A 21,382-nucleotide genomic window follows, 5' to 3' on the forward strand; every position below is an offset into this window, starting at 1 on the left:
TTCATACCGCTAATTTATTCCCCAAGGTTGAGCTCCGCCGGAGCAGCGGCATTGTGGGAAGAGATAATAAAGTACACAAACACAAAGGAGCAGAAATTTCGAGGGTTTCGTCGCTAATAAACCCGCGGGCTGTACATCGGGCGCGCCGTGCCACCGCGCGACCCGCCGTTTATCCACGTCTGTTTCATTTTAAAATTTTTTTACTTCTTTCCCAGGAAAAGGAGACGCGGGGTCTCGATCACCCCGGCCCGTGGCAGATCCGCCCTGGCAGAGTTTTTAATTGCCTTTAAAGCGCGGAGCCGTCGGGGGGGGGGAGATGAGCTCCCGCACGGCCGATCCGCCGTGCGGCTCTGCTCCTCCGAGGCCGCCACAGCTAATGGCTCGTAGCGGCGGAAAATGCGCCGAGCGTCTCTCCGCTCAGGAGCCTGAAATCTCCCACGTCAGTTTGTTTTCAGGGCTCCACTCCTCCATGAAACGGGGGAGAAAAGAGAAGGCCCTGGTTAGAGAGGTAAAAACCGGATTGTTGTCTGACTTTTAATGTAATTACGGGGGGGGGAGGGGGGGATTTGGGGGAGAGGCTGATGGGACAGGAAGGAGCCGAGAGGCGCGGAGGAACGAATAAAAGCGCAGGAAGGAGGGGAGGAGGGGAAAGAGCGAAGGAGAGCGCGCCGTCGCTAACCGCGCCGATGAAGACGTGAGATTTCCGGCGCGTTCTCTCGGCCTCGCCGAACGTAGCGTAGCGTAGCGTCGGGGGCCCAGTGACGGCCCGGCGGCGGGGAGCAGATCCACCGATTAATCAGAGCGGGGCGGCCTGGGACCCACCGCCACGGCCCCCGCCAACGCCGCCATGCCGCGGCGGCGAAGGCCAGATCTCCTGAGGCGGGGATTTGACAGAGCCGACGGTAAAACCGCGAGCAGATGGTGGAGGATGTTCAGTTAAGACCGCGATTGATTTGCGGAAACAGATACCCACCCCCGCCCCCGCCCCCTGTCCCCCCCCCCCCCTCCACCGTATGCTGAAAAGGCCTCTGGGACGCGCTGAAGTGCTTTCGAACACCCCACCCCCACCCCCCCCCGCCAGACCCACAGGCTAAATAAAAAAGCCGTGGGTCTGCGCTGAATGTTTGGGCGGGCGGAGCATGTACGCAACCCCTGACCCAATGGAATAATCAGGGGGGTGGGGGGGGGGCAGCGTGCGGGAGGGGGGGGGATGTGGTATATTCAGAGTTTCAGAGCAAGGGCTAATTGAAATAAAAACCCCTACAGGCCTGACCATGCCTGAAAGCGGAGCGTGTGTAAACATGTCAGTCCTGTTTGATTCCCGGTGATCCGGAGTGCCCGTCAGAAGAGCGCGAGGCCACCAGAGGAAGGATTAACGCAGGAGCGCGTCAGAATTTAACACACTAACGTGCACGTGTGCGCACCAGAACCTTTCCGGAGAGTTCGCCTGGTGCGCGGTTTAAAACAAAACGTGCAAAATGAGATGCAACACCAGCATCGACAACTTTTTGGCAGGTGTAGTGGACTGCAAGACGGGAAGTAAAAAGTGCTGTTTTTGGCAGCATGCCTAATGTTAAATCAATAAATCAACAACATTGTTAAATAAATTTTGCTTGATAATTTGTTACAGCACGTCAATTTTAGGAAGTTTTTCTAACTGAATTTCCTCTGGCCTACTGTTGTAGGCCTGCTGTATGTCGACGAGTCATTCCTTTTTCATGACCCTCCGCATCCCACCCTCCTCAGCCAAACGAAAAGAATTAATATTCGCAACATTAATAACGTTAGTAGCGAACGAGAAGGACTCGTGCACACTCGCATGTATGGTTTCTTTTTTTAAGAAAGCGCAGTACATTTTGTGCTCGTGTTTGAAGAGCGAATTGGGAACGCGCGGTCGCGAGGCACAATGGAAGCAGCAGCAGCAGCGCCTCCGCGTTCGCGGAGAAACAGAGCTCCGCGTTCCCCTCGCGGGAGAACAGAGCCCGGGATGGCCTTGAAAAGCTGGCGCGCTCGAGAGCCCGCGCGCTGTCAGTCCTCCCCGATCCCGGCGCTCTGAAGTCACCGCGCTGCCAATCTCTGGCAGGAGCCTGAGAGCCCGGCTCTGGAGTTAACCGTTTGTGTTCTGGCGCGCGCTGCTCTGGAGCTCTAAGCCAGGCACAGGGTAAGGCTATTTATTTATCCGTAGCCAGACGAGAACCTCGGCGTATTTTTCATTTTATTAAATTTTTTTTTTTCGTTTTTATTTATTTTTTATTGCAGTAGAACGGAAGTGCATTTAAAACATGTACGTGCCTAAGGGACAGCACACTAGAGAGGCTGACACAGAGAAGAAGTCTTTCAATTATCTTCTGCCCAAGAAGAGTCAATCTGCGACATTTCACAGCGAATGTGACATGATGGATACCTGAGGTTCATCAGCCGGGAAATATCTATTAATTTTTCTCGTATGAATTAAAACGAATGGACAAAATGAACTTGTAAAATATTAAGAAATACTAAATACAGTGCCTAGAGCTGGAATATACAACTATAATTAACATATTTATTTAGTAATTTTTGCACATGTATATTACATATATCTTTTTTTAATAATATATAAAGCAGAAAAGATGGTATTTGATTATATAACAAGCTGTCTGTCGCATATTGTATACAAATATCTTATTAAAAATACCACCAAATGTCACCAAAACAAAATATAAAATATAAATTTCATTTTTAGATAGAATAGGCCATCTATTATTCATACAATAAAAAACACCACAAGTGCGTGAACATATGCTTTCTTTTCTTATTGTAGTCAGAGATTAAACGCAGTAGAAAGAGATCATAATCTAAACTTGTCTTTTTTATTTATCAGCGCATTAGATTTTATTTTATTATTAATCAGATAGGTGATCTAGTTTGAGGTTTAAGTACATAAAAGCACTCGTTTTCCAGAGTCCAGGTTTGTCTATAATCAATTTTCCTCCTGGAAGAACACTTAATTGCCTCAAATGATAGGTTTCCATCAATACATCCTTGAACTTAAAAAGCTTGGTGCGGCTTTTTTTCCATTTTCTTTTATTCAATCAAATCATCTCCTCCACCGGCTCCCTTTCGTAAGATAATATGGTTAAGTCTTTTGTGTTTCAATATTAAAAATTACATGTAGCACCAAATTCTAAAGGAAGTTCTAAAATTTCAGATGTAGAATGATGGCTTCCATTATGCTTAATAACATTTGAAGATTACTAAGCAAAGTTCCGGGTTTCAGGGAGAATAAACGAAACTCGTGCTTTCAAATCAGTCTTTTAGCAACGATGTCCTTTTTTATCAGCACTTCATACCTGTATGTAGGCTGTCCACAGGCACAATGTGCAGCTCACCATTTTCAGCTACACTGGAATTCATATTTTGCCTCTTAGGGATCCTAGTAAACATTTTAAAAGAACATTAAAAAGACTAAAATTATACATGTGTATTATATATATATTATATATATATATATATATATATATATATATTTCATGTTCTTCATAAAATGTTCACTGGAATGCTTAAGAGCTGTATTATTATTATTATTATTATTATTATTACTAATATGCCACATATTAAATATATTCTTATGTGTTTTGATACTGAACAAGAAAATAAATATTTGCTGGATTTCGATAGATATTATCATTTAGAAATCCATAGGATTAAAAGTTGTTGTTTTTTTTTTTTTTGACAACTGACAGAGTGGTCTCAGAGAAATCAAGCAATTATAATCACTCAATCCATCATATAAAATCTTGAAAAATAACTGTTTCCAAACAGACATGTTAGAAGCAGTAAATTCTGATTCTGTATATAATGAATACGGAGGTGGGCTCTAAAAGAGCCAGTAGCTCTGATAAGCCATGGAAAGCAGCGCTGGAGCAAATTAGGGTTATTCACTACTATGATAAGTACCTATTTGCATTTCGTCATAATGCCCTCTCACACTTTATAAATTATCATTTAATTATACTGACAAGGGGTAATTGTTGAATAAAGCTGTGGTAAGAACGGGGCCTGGGGCGACTTTGGGACTCACACGACCCGCTTCACACACCAGAACCACTCGTCTTCTTCTCTTTTTTCTTCTTCTTTTTTTTTTTTTTTAAACACCAGGCCTTCCGGATGTACGTTTATCAGGGATTAATTACACGTTGCCATGTCTTTAAAAAAAAACTTTTAAAAAAGGGAGAGATTTTCATCTTTGGGAGAAGAAGGAGAAGCGGGGAAAAAAACAAAACAAAAAAAACCCTCCCGATGTGCCCCGATCCTTGAAATATTAGTTGTTTTTTTTGCGGCGAACAGAGAGGGGAGCGCTGCCGTCTAGCATGTTTGGCCTCTGGGTTGAGCCGTAAACAAAAGCTTATTGCTTTTCCCAGCCAACTTCCGAAGCCAAACGGGACATGATCGGAATTGCGAGCGACTGCTGGCACAGACCAGCGCTGTTAGTCAACAGGACCTCTGTTCCTTCCTCCCGACGTCAGACACCGTTCACTGCGCCTTGCGAAAAACAGGCCAGCGAACGCAAACAACGTTCCAGAATGACCAGATTCGTCATCAGAATGACCATGTTCTATATTACAAGCCCCTGTAACACACACACGCACACACACAAGTGCGCACACACACACACATTCACGCACACACACACAATATGGAGACTAATATGGGATTGAGGTTTTTCTTTTTGCATTTCCCCACATCAGTCCGCAAAAAAAAAAAAAAAAATCTATAGAACTCAGTAAATTCTGAACCTTGCCATACACCAGGGGGAATGCATTCATAGTCCTTCCAAAACGAATTTTTAAAATCATTCTTCAACTGAGATATTTACACCTTATTTTTCCAAACTAAAAAAAAATGCAGATTTTAGCGCCTCTCAAAGTGATTTTCATAAACTGGCGTGACGGGCACAAGCTAAATAATTGCCCGTGTGATGTGCATCGGGGTCAGAGCTTCTCAGTGTTATTTTATTAGAGGTTCATGTGTTATTAATTCTGCTCCGTCCCCTCCAGCCTCACACTCTATTACTGTGTGTCACTGCTTGCTCCAGTTGATCTCCGGCAGAAGACGCACACAACAGGAATTTAGGCCTGACTGACCCAATCTAATGACTGACCTCTCGCGCACAATGGGCTGCTCTGTGATGGCGCGGGGGCCGGGGTAAGTGCGCACGGGGGGGGGGGGGGGGGATGAGGTAATGGCGCATGCATCTTGCCGTTACCGCCGCTCTCTCTCTCTCTCTCTTGCTGTGGTCCTCCTGCGGGGGCCCGGCCTGTGGGCCCTCTGCTTCAGCTCAGGCACTAAAGGGGGGCGGGGGTGCAAACCGGCACTGTCCCCCCAAACAGGAGAGCACTGGGGGGAGGTGGTGGGGGAGACTGTCAGCACACTCATACACACACACACTTTCACACACGTGCACACACATACTCACACACACATACACACTCACACGCACAAGCATGCACGCACGCACGCACGCACACACACTCACACATGCTCACACTTATTCACACAAACTCACACACACATGCACTCACTCACAAACACACACACGCACACTTGCACTCACACACACTCATACACACACATTGACTCACACACGCACACACACACTACATTCACCTCTTTCTCTGCCGACTCTTTGCACGTGTCACTTTTTGGATGATTCCTTTTTTTGTGCTGCGACAGTTGCTCAAACGATCGGCTTCACAGATTTTTTCCCCTTTTTGAGACGGCGCTGATGTTTGGAGGGAGAGCGATTTGAGGCGAGGCGTGTGTAATTATGTTTGTCGAAATGCAGACAAGCTGAATTTGCGGCCTGTCACACTGAAACAAGTGCCCTTTTTCACCCATATTTTGGTTTCTTCATATGATTATTTCCTTTTCTGCGAGATGGGATTAGCATTATAGGATGTTCATACAGGGGATAAATCAATACAACTTTCAGATAGCGCATTAAAATAGGTGGAGAATTAATCTTGTAAGTCTTTGATATCTTTTTAAAAAAATAAGGAAAATCCACTTTTGTGCAAAAACAACAGTTCCCCTTTCAATGGCAATATCTTATTATTATCAGCGCATTCTGTACCAGAGACAATTAGTAAACACAGCTGGACAAAATGTATTTTTATGAACACATTTTATGAATAAAAGGTAAAGCCACATGTAGCTGTTGAATGGGTCGTATGGTGTGAATATTGAGGGTCTGCATTAGGAGAGGCTTGTTTTGAGCCCCAAGCCGCCTCCACAGACTACAGCTGATCACAGCACACTGCAGCCTAATGTTTTGATGCCATCTATTGGAATAATTGCTCACCTTATCCTGAGGAAGTGTGCAAAGAGAGAGACTGTATCCAGGTGGATTCTATGTTATTGTTCAGATAATATTTATCATGAAAGCCATAAATATGTACAACAAGATCACGGAATTAAAGACTGGTGAGGGTTTTTTTTCCCCTCTTCTTTCTCCCCTCTGTCAAACGAGGCGAGACTGCTTTTTCATAAATAATACGTTACAGTAATTGTCGGAAAAATACAAATGTTACGTCTTAAGTGTGAAATTGGCCGTTTCGAGCGCGCAGACTAGCTGGAGTGAATTGGCCGATGTGGATGCGTGGAAATCTCAATTTCGCATGCAGTTGACTCGCGGAAATCCCAGAATATACTGAATGAATAATATATTGAAATGGAGCACACTGACGCAACAGAATTGATCTGAATAAAGCCTTTGCCACACATCCTCTCCTTTTCCTATGCAACCAACGGCAGGAAGGAAGGAAGGAAGGAAGCAGGAACAGCGCACCCATCCCATTCCCCCCCGCCCCCCTCGAGCCCCCACTGAGGCCCGTACGATGCAGGGTCCTCCACACCTCCACCTGCCCTGGAGACGCGGGAACGCTCCCAGCTGCGCACACTCAGTCTGGGGACAGGACCGTAGCCACACATTCCCCCATTGCTGCCACAGCACACCTTCTCTTTGATGTGTGCTTAACTTAATCTTACACATATGCAAGAATCAGCCAGGAGCTGAAGGTTTGAAGTTCATTTTGCCTATATATATATATATATACCATCTTATAGAACCAGTGGAGTAGATTTACAGACAATTCCCAGAAGACATGTCTATATGCCCAGCAGAGCAGCACTCTTATTTTATAGACACATTTCGCTTATTTTATTATGAAAAACACATTTGCATTGCCTAATGCGATGGTGTCTATTTTGTTATTATTAATTGTAGTTTGTTCACATTCACGCGAATGACTGAAACCACAAATACTGCACAGCTTTAGCTTTGAAACCACATGCGGATAACGTCTTTTTTTAAACATGAGAACGGATCCGTACTGCCAACATTTAAGCACGGGCTCTGCCAAATGCACTGGGGACAATGGCTCGCGCCTTCTCCTTCCCGCATCGTACTGTAGGGGGCGCTGCCAGCAAGCAAACATGCAGCGTTCTCATCTCTCTCGCAGCTAATTACCCTTCATTAATCACTCTTCATCCCAGGCTACACACTCTCCAGAATGTTTTGGGAAAAATCTCACACTAAAGAGAGAGTCGTCGAGCCAGAGATCCACTACATTTTAGCTATTCAAAAATAAAAAAAAAACAAAGCCGGCATCACGTCCGAAAAATCCCAATTAAAAAATCACAATTAAAGTAGCCTTCAAGTCCTTGTTATGTGCAGAAAAGTGAGGAAGGAGATTTTCCCGTCACACAGAATTTGAAAAATGTGTATAAAACATAGCTGGCTGTTAGGTTTAGGGAGAACACTACAATGGCAATTGTTGTCAGGCTGTAAATGTGGGAAGGGGTTTTAGCGGTAATGATTTCTGCCAGGGGTGGAGGACGGGTAATTGCCTGCTCACGGCACAATGCCGGCGTGTACTGTGGCGCGGGAAGAGCCGGTGGAGTTCGGCTGCCGTGCCGCCGGCCTTGAATGGAGCCTCTGTGGTCCGTCAGTCACATCCCCCGAGTCGGAGTAGAAGCCAAGGCCACAGAGGGCAACGGGTTCATTCGAAAAATTGACTCGCAGAGAGAGAGAGAGAGAGAGAGAGAGAGGAGGGATCGGGACTCCTCCGCCGTTCCGTCCCCATTCCGATCGATCCGCCGGCTCGCGACGGCGGTTTAGCCTCAATCAGAGAGGCCTTTCATTACAATCGCGTCCTGATAGATTCCTGACGTTAATCGAACAAAAAACCCGCTGTTCCGGAGGTGGCGGGAGCGACCTGGCAAAGCGAGAGCGTTGGCCTGCCGGAGTTATGACGGATAAATGGACTGTTGGTGAAAGGGGGGTAGAGACTCCAGGGCTAATAAACCTCCGTCATTTTATGTATTTTTGTTTGCGTAATCATTTGCAATTTTGCATACTTGCAGTTGCTCAGATACAACGTTAAGCATGAGTTAGAGGCCTACATTGCACTTTAAGCAACGCGGGTAAACGCACGCCTGCCTGCATGTGGGGTATATTCCTAAAAAAATATATATATATATTCAATCGCAGTCCACTTATGTACCTGGTTCATTATTATGCATAATAATTTGTCATCGTTACGTGTTTACATGGAACGAAAAAAAATACAGTACAAAAAAAGGAATGCGAATAGGCCTAGCCTACTCCAAGACCCCGAAGGGTCTTTGTGTTTACTGATGACAAAGCATCAGCAAATCAACACAAACAGTGCCATCATAATTCACATCAGTTTTGGATTGTGCGCTTTTTTTTCTTTTATTGTTATGACGGAAAGATGACCAATATGCCTCAAGTTCAGGCATTTTAAATGACCCTTCCACCCACCTTATGATTTTATATGGAAGATATACAAATAGGAAAGGAAAGACAGGGCATGACCCCATTAATGACTCGTGTACATTAATAAATGCACCCCACCCCCTAAAAATAAAATGCGCGTGCTGCCTTTCCTCTTCATAGTGCGGGTACTTTTCCCGACTGGCAATAGTAAGCGCGCGCTGAACTCTTTCTCTCCCCCCGCCAAAAATGAAAATAAATGAATTCATAAATAAATGAAAACAAAAAACTCATAATTGCACTTTAGCCTGCAAAACAGTAAAGAGCGTGCTTTCGAGAAGGAACTATAAAACATTAACAACATTCCTTGCTGATTTCTAATGATCTTGTAAGTCACTCTCGATAAGGGGGTCTGTATATAAATAAATAAAACCAGAAATAATATTTCATGTTCAGCGGGAAATATTGCGTGGAATGCAGAGGGTGCGCCATTTTCAGAAAGCTTCATTAAGAAGCCCGTTGGCATATTGAATTCCGCAGACTGCTTTCAGACGCTGCGCTTGGCAGAAGAAAAAAATCCTCGCGATTGTTCTTCCCCACTTAGACCTGCATCTGTGCGCGAGAGGCGCGCGAGACAGAGAATGGGGACGGCTATTCAACTCAGCCTGGGTCCGCCGTCGGTAGGTTTAGAAAGGGTGGCGAAATCAATACCGACTAATGGCAAATTCACATTTCAGGAACCAGCGAGAAAGGCCCTCGAAAATATTGATACGCGTCCAAGTACGTTTCAGCGGAGCTGATATTTATCAAAGTCACTTTCCCTCACACAGATGGCCTCTCTTATTGTGCCCCTGTCACGAGCGACTAAGATTTATGACAGACAATTATAGCGTTTGAAGTTAGCAGCCGCGTAATCAGCACTATTATTTAAAGATTGGGGCAATAAATTGACTTCTGCTTGTGTTTATCAGATATCAGACATTTCTGACAAATTTCCTTTGCTTTTCCCTTCTCAGTGTGGTACCTCTTAATGGTTTGGCAACGGAACCTCTTTCAGAGAGTGAGTGAGTGAGTGAGAGAGAGCAAGGGAGAGGGAGAGAGAGCGAAAAATCCTCCTGAACGTTACAAGACAAGCAAAAGCATCCAATTATCGGTGAGTGATGCCTTCCCCGCTTGGAGCCGTCTGCAGCGCGCGGCCTCTCAATCCATCCAAGGTTTGTCAAAATAACAGCTTTCAGCGTGATGTTAGTCAATCATGCCATGCAGCATGCAAAGAGCCCGCGACCTTACAACATTAAACAGTATTTAAAATGAAGGGGTGGCATATCAAGCGCACATTTGGCGCCATATGCATGAAAGTGCGCTTTCTGTTTTGAAATGGTAGCGCGTGGAAGAAGAAGGGGGGGAAAACACTGTCAGTAAAGGCGAAATGTAAATAAAAGGTGTTTAAAGGGGCTAGAGGTTATGAGGCTGTAATGACTCCCGTACCCGACAGCTGTATAATGCTTTTTTTTTGCATTTGAAAGATAAGTGGCCTCGCGTTGGATACTCCCAAAGTTCCAATCCCCTCCTCTGACCACCTGTACTGATCAGCTCTGCGCGAGCCGCGAGGGAACGTGATTAAAACCGCGGGGGATTTATTCTCACTGGAGGGCAAGCCGACGGAGCCGCGGTGCCTCCCTAACCCATCCCCCCACCCCACCCCACCCCACCCCCACTCCCACTCGGCCAGCTTCATCACCCAAACTACTCGCCCTTCCGGGCCGCCGAACATCCCGCCATCATCGCTCCAGCAAGCGAAACGTGCCACACACTGACGTAGTCTCACACTAACTGAACTCATTAGCCAGCTCTGCTAGTTCTTTTTTTTATTTTAAAATAAGCGGTACATTTCCTTTGTGGTAAAACCTAAAATACTGGCGAAAATAGCTATACGAGTGTGACGTGCGTAATGATATTACAGTGGAAATACATCGTTCACAGTCCTAAAAAAAAAATAAAGGAAGAGTGGTTTGGAGAGGGTTGCTGACAAGACATCGAATTTACAAAGTGCTGAACGTCACGTCGACACACAGCAAATGCGTTTAAGTGTATGCTGCGCTAAAATTGCTTTAGAAATCCAACGCCATTTTCTAATCATTACTGTGATTTGTGGATCTACTTTGATTTTTTTCTCTCACGTTGAGGTGATTCTAAGGTTGATTATAAAAGAAAGCAATCTAAATAATTTCATCCCTCCGCAAAGAAAGTGGCCGCAGCGAAGCGGAGCCCTCCACTTCTGCACGTTCTGGGCACGAGGTTTTAAGATAATCAGCGTTAAAAAAAACCGACAACCTCAATTCGAACGACCCGGCGCAGTTTCCCCTCTTCTCGTATTCAATTGTGACTGCTTTTACGTATAAAGGTTTACGGACCGTTACAGCTGAACAGCCGTGGTATTGTACTGGTTCATGTACCGCAACATTTAAAAAAAATATATTGTGTGTGTGTGTGTGTGTGTGTGTGTGTGTTGTCTGGCGATTGTAACGCACAAGGCCACAGTCCCAGCAGACGTAGAAATTGTTTCAAGCACAGTATGGTGTTCTCTTCGAGGACCACATGGGGAAACACAGCGCCTCTGTGGACAAAAGATTCTTTAAAAGCCCCCTGTATAATAAGCCCCCTCCAACCCGCCAATTACGGACTGCACGTGTCGCCGCTTTTTGCCAGTGCAGTCCCATCGCAAAACACGAAGAGGCCAAAATTTCATTTGATAAAACCATGTAGCATAATACAATTTGAAACGTACTGTTCATCACAACAAACCGCTTTTCTTTCGTACCAATGAGTATTGCCTGCAATGGATAATGCCAGAACGTGGAATTCATATGAAAGTCATATTTTTGTGCCACAGATTTGAACTTGTGAAAACCACTACCGACTGGCAGCCAAAACAAGCAGAGAATATAAGACTTAAAGGAAAGGCTTTTACTCAACTAAGTCTAACCTACAGGTCTTTACCGAACACGACAGAATGAATCTGCACGTGGGCCAGAACAAGGTCAGCCTGGCCATCGCAACCCGAGTCAAACAGCGGGAATTAGCGTACAATGAGAAGAGCTCTTCCGCAGATCTGGTCCAGACCGGAACACCTTTCCCCAGCTCCCGCTTATCTCCGCCGCTCCTCCCCTGTCTCTGCAACGGAAACCGGCACGCTTAGAGCGGCGGCCTGCTGCGAAACCGAGATTGAGCGCTTAATTCTCCACTGTCTTCCGGACACCCTGTAATATCTGCCTAAGACCCTAAATTTACATTCTGAAATTCGGGCGGGGCCGGCCCGGGGGGGGGGACTTCGCCCATATTAATTGCGGCTTTTCAGGTGCGAGAGGGGGGCCGCTGACTTAGATCAGGTTAGTCCTGCTTTGCCGGGGGTTTGCGCGGAAACCGTTTTAATTTCCTGCCTTTAAGCGGGAGGGCGCTCAGGGATCGGACGCAGCGCTGCTAAGCAGCCCAGGTGGTATCAGATTAGACTTCCTGCGTAAGCGCGAGCCACCGGGCGCCACGCCGCAATCTGCGGCACCAAAATGCACTGAAGCGCGCAGGTGAACTTTCAGGTGAACTCTGCTTCTGACGTTTCCCTGCGCGTGTAACTCACGCTCACGCCAACACGCGCGGCGTGAAGCGAGTCTTCGGCTGGCTTGGCTCAGAACGAACCGCAGAGCCGTTTTTCCTTGTTTTAAAACGGACACGGGCCGGGGGAACCTCCAGACAGGCGAAGAAAGCACTTCTGCTGGTGACGCGAGGGGGACATGAGCTCCTCTGGGGAGAGCTGACCTCAGGGATGGGTAGCTCTTCAAATGCGTGCATGTGAAATATGCACCTGCATTTATGTATTTAATCTGTAATATGGGTCACCACCTGCAAAGCAGCCAACCTGGATTTATACATCTGTGCCACCTGCAAAGAAGCTGACACTTCCACCATTTTAATTGCATTTTATCAATGTGTGTATTTTTGAGGTATTTTGTATTTTGTAGCAAAAACAGGCCACATCCCTGCATGCCAGTCCTTTTGTACTGCATGGGCCAAAACTGTATACCACATTAATGCCAGGGGGCAGAGGCACATGCAGCATGTGCACACACACACACACACACACACACATGCACACACACACACACACGCATGCACACTCTCATACCCACACACACATTCACACACGCAAGCACACTCTAATACACAGACAGCACATACGCATACACATGCACACACATGCACACTCTTGTATATGCACACATGCACTCACACGCGCACACACACACACCCACACACGCATATGCACACACACACACGCGCCAAAACATACACAACACTAATACCATGTGAATGGGTGGGGGTTTGGGTGTGTATGGGGGTGGGGATTTGGTGTTGTTGGGGTGGGTAGTTGGGGTGTGTGGGGTTTGGGTGTGTATGGGGTGGGGGTTAGGGTGTGTATGGGGTGGGGGTTGGGTGTGTATGGGGGTGGGGGTTAGGGTGTGTATGGGGTGGGGTTTGGGTGTGTATGGGGGTGGGGTTTTGGGCGTGTATGGGGGTGTTGGTTAGGGTGTGTATGGGGGTGGGGGTTTGGGTGTGTATGGGGGTGGGGTTTGGTGTGTATGGGGGTGGGGTTAGGGTGTGTATGGGGTGGGGGTTTGGGTGTGTATGGAGGTGGGGTTTAGGGTGTGTATGGGGTGGGGGTTTGGGTGTGTATGGGGGTGGGGGTTGGGTGTGTATGGGGGTGGGGGTTTGGGTGTGTATGGGGGTGGGGTTAGGGTGTGTATGGGGGGGTTTGGTGTGTTGAGGTGGGTGGTGTATGGGGGTGGGGGTTTGGGTGTGTATGGGGGTGGGGGTTAGGGTGTGTATGGGGGGGGGGGTTTGGGTTGGTGTATGGGGGTGGGGTTAGGGTGTGTATGGGTGGGTTGGGTGTGAATGGGGTGGGGTTGGGTGGTATAGGGGTTGCGTGATGGGCCGGGTGGGTGGGGCTACCGCTGGCGGTAATGACAGTGGCCTGCGCGCTGGTGTGGAAGGGGCTATCATCAGCGCCTGACAGGCCTCAGCTCAATGGGCTCTAATTGGCGGTCAGGGCTGGCCCGATTCAGAGTGGGCCCCGCCCCCTCACTTTAACACTCCATTAAGTAATTCTGATCCAGCTCCCCCCCCCCCCCAGCCCACTCCTGCACACAGCTGGCCTTCATCAGGAATCTCCCTTGCTTACCCGCTTATGGACATGTGAGATACAACTCATATTAAAATAATATTTATTTATTTACTATCTTATTTATTTACTCATTTCCTGTTCACTTGTTTCTTGCAGGAACGCTGACATAACTTAAAGCTTTAACCCACAAACCATATAGAGGAACCAAATTATTTTTTTAAAAATAACTCCCTCCTCAGCAACCAAGGAGTATAAAATTAAACATTTACAGTCACCTCCAGAATTTTATTTTGACAGGTCAAAGTAATGGATGTATCAAAGAAGGTTTATGCCTTTCCCAGCATAATAATGTGGAGAGTTTTGTAGGAAAGCATTGGGTATACCAAAAGGTATACCTGAATACATGTACACAAGTACACCGAAAATTATACCTGAACACAAACACACACACATAAAAGTACATCACAAATTATACCTGAATATATATAATCAGGTACACAAATATACTAAGAAACCTTTCTTCCTATTCATTACAATTCCCACACAAATTAATTAAAATTCTGATAGATATAGCTGCTTAATTTCAGTTAAAGGCATAAATAAATGAACAGCTAAGGTATTATTCAGACATTTTATAAAAGACATGGAGATAATGAAAATGGATATTGTAAAGGTAAAAAGAGAATTATGCATTTTTTTAAATTAATGGAAGCCAGATTCTTCGACATCCTACCCAAATTCTTGTATAAACCACACAATGCTGAGGTGGTACTTGAGACCGTACTTATTACACCTTGCCTGTCCAGTCTAATTCCGAAAGGGACGTCTCTGCGGCTCTGCAGTTTCCTGCTTCGACATTAGATGGCACCAGAGAGAGCTTTGCTAACACATTCTATTGAGATTTAGATTGATTTTGCTAAGTTTTTGTTCCAGTGCAAATTTTGACATTTCATTGTGCCAAGCGAAAAATCAATTCATTTCAATATTTTCCATTTCTTTTGTTATCTGAACGTCTTTTGTTATTTAAATATACACAGCAAAACAGCAGGGTCACTCTACTGTTTCACCGAGGCCAAATTAGAAAGTAAAATAAGAATGCAGTAACCAACTTTTTATTTATTTATTTGTCTTTCTGCACAAATAATTCAAAAGTAAGTCATCTGCTGTTTCTCATTACAGAGAGAGAGAGTGTGTGAAAGAGAGAGAGAAAGAGAGAGAGATAGTTCAGCTTCGTCAAAAGAAAATAACCATTCAAATTAAATACTTCCACAGCACTGAAAATGCCAGTTCGGTGGGACAAAACTGGCCCCTGTTCTGACGCTGCACGGGCAACACCTGGGTCAAACCACAACCATATTCCACAGTGGAAAGCACAAGAACACTGTACCTGCGCAAAAAAAAAAAAAAACTGACCACCGCCCACTTTTGGAATTGTCCTAAAGACAGCAAGTACTCATACTGGTAGAAGGTAAATTAAGGAGGTCCTCGTTCACCGTAACTTTTACTGTCTATATTAGCACGAACAGACTGATATAATTACAACACCTTTTTCTTCTGATAACTGGGAGACAGGCTCGGGTCCAGACACACATCGTGGCATTAGCATATGACATTACCATAAATTGCTGGAAAACATTGACAGCGGCGGAACGGATACCGAGTTCCCCCCTGCTGTCTGCGCCAATGATCAATTCATTCTCTTTATCCAGCAGTCAAAATATTCCTAATTGCGCAGAAGGGGCTAACGCGCGCGGTGGTTAATTCCCTCAAGTGGATTTGGTAAGCATCCGCGCGCGTCGGTCCCCCGCTCGAGTCTCTTTAAAACACCTGACTTTAAGTCACCTTTATTTTGAGCGGTTGAGTCTCTGTGACCCCCTTTACGCAGCCTACTCCACTTTACATTTAACACCACATTGCCGCCACCTTCAACCGTGTAACGAAAAAGCACCGCGGCGTCAACGTAGACGCACCCTCACAGCACGTGCCCAAGGACAGAAATAGGAGGAACTCACTTTTCCCGAGAAGTCCGTAGTAGTCCTGGACCTACCAATGGAACGAACGGGATCGTCACGCATCCTGCAACGCAAGGAAGCAGTCCTCAGTCCAACGGATCTCTTCTGCTGCTCCTGCTTCTCTTTTTTTTGTTTGTTGTTTTTTTATTTTTATTTATTTTTTTATTTATTTTTTTATTTATTTGCCGCGTTTTGTCGCCAAGTGTTCTCCGGAGGAGAGCAGGTAAACTTTAAGCGAGAGGGTTATCAGAGTCGGCAGTCTTCGCGATGTTTTTCCTCTCAGATCTTTTCTCTGTGGATTGGAAGCTCTTAGTCCTGCTCACAAAACAAACACACAGGTTTTTCAGCGCTGTAACCCTGAGTCCGGCCTGCCTTTCAAACGCTCTCTACCCCACAACACAGACGGCTTTCATTATCTTTCCAGTCGCAGCAAGGCCTAGCTTTAAAAGCTACTGATTTCTTTTTTCCTTTAGCCTCCCACACAAAGGAAGGGCATTTTGTAAATTACTTGCTCGTTTCAGATCAACAAAAGGTACTTTCATTGAAAACCCCCCATTTGATTTTTTTTTTGCTGAAATTTGATTACAAGACTTGAAAAAAGGAAGGAAAAAAGAAAATGAAAAAAAAAAAAAAACCCCAGATGGCGTTTTCATTCAGTACCCTGAATGTGCTTTATCTCTGGCTTTTAAACTGTGGCAATCCACAAGTATTTCAGCTGGTAAAAAAAAAAAAAAGAACTCTTGACAAAAATTATTGGTTTGCCATTTCTCATACAACTGCCACGAGGAACTCAAAGAAAAGCTTTTCCCCCCATCTCTTTCTTTCAAAGAATCGCCTGCCTGGATCAAAATAATGGAGATTAGGTATTTCATTATAAATTATAGTCGGATATGGAGTGGGCTGTCATATTAATAGCAACCTGCCTGTGGCCTTCAGCATGTGCTATTCACCTAGACAATGGGGCCGAGGGTACTGTGTATTGAACTTCTGCTTTGGGCTTGATCAATTTTCCACAATCAAGACGGGAGGAGACTTAACAAAGATATTCACACACGACTGGCCTTCTCGAGACCCCCCTCCTCGGCAGAACAGTTCAAACCCGACGAAACACATATTTTGCGGCGCACACACACACACGCACACACAAAAAACTGCATTCTATCGGGACAGAAAGGAAGGAGACGTGGGCTGAAATGCCGCCCCTGTGGCCTGATGGGCATTTCGGGCTGTTCTGGTGTTCAGCTGCAGATAATTACAGAGCCGCGCGCTCCAGCGGGAGAGAGAGAAACAAATGGAGCGTTGAACACCCCCCCCCCCCCCCAACCCCCACCCCCCCCTTTTCAAACAACGCTACGTCACCACGTTCCACACCGCACCGCGCAAACCGTGAGCGCGGGAGAAAGCCGCGGCTGCCGGTTCGAGCCCGAGACTCCCGTCGCTTCAACGGACCAGTCAGGGAAACAACCACAATGTTAGCCTTCACCTGGCTAACGTAACCACACCTGGGTCAGGTAGTGCAAAGAGACATTTATTTTCCCCAACATTCACACATAAAAAAAAAACAGCTCAGCGTTGGCTTGTTGGCGCATTGCTCTGAATCTTCTCGGGGACCTGCATGGGTTTTGTGAAACATTGCCAGCATCTGAAGAGTTAAATGCGTGTCAGACAAGTACAGCGCTTGACACAGCCCGACCTAATTTACCTGTGTTAATCAGGAGATCGGGTTCATCGCCTCCCCAGCTGATTATTAGATAATAAACGTGCAAAAAAAAAATCTTTCTCCTCTGAATGCCACCCGTGCCCGGGTGCTCGCAGACGTCCCCCCCCGACGCGCTGCAGGGTAAAGACGCCCCCCCCCCCGACGCGCTGCAGGGTAAAGTGCGGGAACGTAAGTGCTGAAAACGAGCGCTGCGTTCAGCGGGCTGGCCCCAGCTGGGAGAGAGCGGCGGCGCTGCGTTCAGCAGGGGCCTCTCTGAGACACAGAACCCGCCGTTTACGGGCTCCTGCAGGAGCCGACGCGCGGCGGAACAGATGCGCCCCATCGGGGCTAATGTCTGTAATCACGCTGGGCTCCTCACGGAGCTGTCTGCATGGAGCGCGCAGTGAGGGGGTAGGGGGCAAATGGGGCAGTTACCTCAGAAGGCCACGTTTACTGTATGAAGCTGAAGCCCCCTGCATTTAACGCATATAGGTGCGTTACATTGCTTTTAATCCCGTACATTAATTAGGATAGATAATTTGGCTAAACATGAATATATCGGAAATGTAAATATATCGGAACATGAATATAGTGTTAGGTTTTTTCTCATGTTACCGTGCTGGAACCCAACCCATTCAGCTCAAGCCACATCACCAGTCCTGCTGCTTGCTTGTGCAGGACTGGTGATGTGGCTTGAGTTGGATTACACTACACTACATTATACTGCATTGCATTACATTACGTTGCATTACAGTCATTTGGCAGACACTCTTATCCAGAGTAACAAACTGAGTGTTTCAGTGCTTGAAAGAGCCCACACACCTTACTCCTGAACCCTAAAAGAGCCCACACACCTTACCCCTGAACCCTAAAAGAGCCACACACCTTACTCCTGAACCCTAAAAGAGCCCACATATCCTATTCCAGAGCCATAAAAGAACACACACACCTTATCTCCAAACCCTGAAAGAACCCACATATCCTATTCCAGAGCCATAAAAGAACCCACACACCTTATCTCCAAACCCTGAAAGAACCCACATATCCTATTCCAGAGCCATAAAAGAACCCACACACCTTATCTCCAAACCCTGAAAGAACCCACATATCCTATTCCAGAGCCATAAAAGAACCCACACACCTTATCTCCAAACCCTGAAAGAACCCACATATCCTATTCCAGAGCCATAAAAGAACCCACACACCTTATTTCCGAACCCTGAAAGAACCTGCACACCTTATTCCACTTATTTATACCTAAATTTATGTAAATCTGTCATAAAACCCACGTTGTCTATTCCTTTCAGCCCTATATTCCTGTGTACAGTTTGCAGTGACTAGCTGAGGTTATTTCTCATTTCAGTCATACAGTACATTACATTACTCGCACTTAGCAGACGCTCCTACAGTCTAGACAACTTTTACACTTTTGCATGTTCGCGTATCCAATCATACAGTGGGATATACACCGAAGCAAATCTTTGGTGCATAACCCAAAGATTATGCACCTTTGCTGAAGCGTATAGAGGCAGTGTCCTACCTGGGAATCGAACCTACAACATTGGGTTCTCTACCGCTACCTCTAACTGAGCCCAGTCCTCTACCTGGTATGTTACACTGTCACCCCAATACTTAAACTAATGCTGTATGCTAAATTAGCACAGCGTAATAATTAACAGGTGAGATGGTGTTTGCACAGAGCCACAGTGCTTCCTAATCAAGCGGCTGGTGATTTATGAGACACAGTGCAAAAGCACACCCTGAAGAGTTCCTTAAAAAAAACCTGTGATGATATTTTTGTGCTCAGACTGTCTCTAGACTAATTACAGAGCGTGTGGAGCAAATATGATGAAAACAAGGCAATGCTGATTTACGCAGGGAGAAAGGGAAGAAAAAAAAACATTACTTGAGACTGGGGCCAGTGTAAGGCTTCCAAGCTAAATTATTTCAAGAAGAAAAACAGGACAAACCTGAATGAGAAAAAAAACAAAGAAAAACAAAGCCATGGTTAGCCATGGTTTAAGAGCCGCAACATTATATCAAAGCTATTTTCACCTATTTGACTTGAAAGCCTAAAATGTGCAAAAGAAATGTAAATACAAAAGTGGATATTCCAGGTTATTCTTCTGTTGCAATAGGATAGATAAACAATGGGCCATATAACTGCGGATAAACAATTTAATTATCTGTCAGAACTCTAGGGGCAAAGGCTTTAAGGACAGCTGCTCATGCAAGGGAAGTAGTGCCCCTATAATCATGTCATGTGGAAGGATTGGATATTTTTGGATGTTTGTATGAGAGTTTTTAGCTGAGGTACAGAGATGCTGAATTGAAGAAGGGATGTTTTGGTTTCCCTCCTGTTTCGGGTAAGAAGCACCGTGGGTAATGCCCGCTGAGTCAGCCGTGGGGCGCGTATCAGTAACAAGCGTAGCATGGCTGGGAGGGGAGCAAAGCTAGGCCTCAAATTCAGCACAAAATGGCAGTGTGATTTGGGGGGGGGTAAGTGCAATGTAAGCACAGAGTGTGTAGTGATCCTATGGACTGAATGCTTTGGCTCGAAAGCTTGAAGTAAATGAACAAACCTGTACACAAACACACACACACACACACACACACACACATAAAGTTTTAAGGATAGGCACACAGGCAAGGTAAATATGTTCATCCGTAAAGCTGGTCTGCACAGTGGTGTTATCATCATTCAGATTAGCAGTAGCTCTGCTGTTACGTTTTACCTGGACCCAAACCAGTGATCATGTACACAGTTCTGGGAAGCCTTTGCTATTAGGATGAAGTATCACTATTTGGGGTTAATAAATATTTGTTAATAAAGGAAAAATAGTACATCTCTCACATATGAACTTTAAATGTATCATTGACAGATCATGAAGTACCTTTAAGACAAGTGCCATCTATGGAAAGGAGTAATGAATATTCAACCTTTCCTGTACACACTACAGCTCTCATTGTAGAATAACACTTGTCAACATTTATATTAATGTTTACTATCATGTAAAACAAGAAGAATGTCTGAAGTATTATTGCAACAATTTTGAGGTGTACCTCCACATCATTGTCTGTGCTATGTAGAGTTTTTTTATTTTACTATCTTACTGAAATGCAAAAAAAGGAGAAAACTTCTAATTTAGGGTTCATGGGTCTTATGCATATTGCATACAGTACATCTCTCACATATGAACTTTAAATGTATCATTGACAGATCATGAAGTACCTTTAAGACAAGTGCCATCTACGGAAAGGAGTAATGAATATTCAACCTTTCCTGTACACACTACAGCTCTCATTGTAGAATAACACTTGTCAACATTTATATTAATGTTTACTATCACGTAAAACAAGAAGAATGTCTGAAGTATTATTGCAACAATTTTGAGGTGTATCTCCACATCATTGTCTGTGCTATGTAGAGTTTTTTTTATTTTACTATCTTACTGAAATGCAAAAAAAGGAGAAAACTTCTAATTTAGGGTTCATGGGTCTTATGCATATTGAAAATAACTATGATTTATGAATACACGTTTCCCTGCGTTTAGACTGCGTACTAAATGCAACAGCTAAAATAACATTGATTACTTCTGAGCCTTTTCCCGTGCAAGACGTTCGCTCGTGTAAAAGTAAGACAAAGCAAGAAAAGGGGGTTAATGCTCCTGCAGATCCAAAGAGCGCTTCCCCAGCCTGGACTCCTACAAACACAGCAG

The 21,382-nt window shown here is 45.3% G+C and overlaps 1 long non-coding RNA gene across 1 annotated transcript in view; it reads right to left on the reverse strand.

The window, feature by feature from the left end:
- Positions 1-16,737, reverse strand: part of LOC135252195 (uncharacterized) — a 93,813-nt gene extending 77,076 nt beyond the window's left edge. The window contains exon 1 of the long non-coding RNA XR_010329354.1: positions 15,965-16,737. This is a non-coding gene — a long non-coding RNA (uncharacterized LOC135252195). The remainder of the gene's footprint in view (positions 1-15,964) is intronic.
- Between the last annotated feature and the right edge of the window lie 4,645 nt (positions 16,738-21,382).

The sequence above is a fragment of the Anguilla rostrata genome, chromosome 4 (assembly GCF_018555375.3).
Source record: "Anguilla rostrata isolate EN2019 chromosome 4, ASM1855537v3, whole genome shotgun sequence".
NCBI classification, from domain to species: domain Eukaryota; kingdom Metazoa; phylum Chordata; class Actinopteri; order Anguilliformes; family Anguillidae; genus Anguilla; species Anguilla rostrata.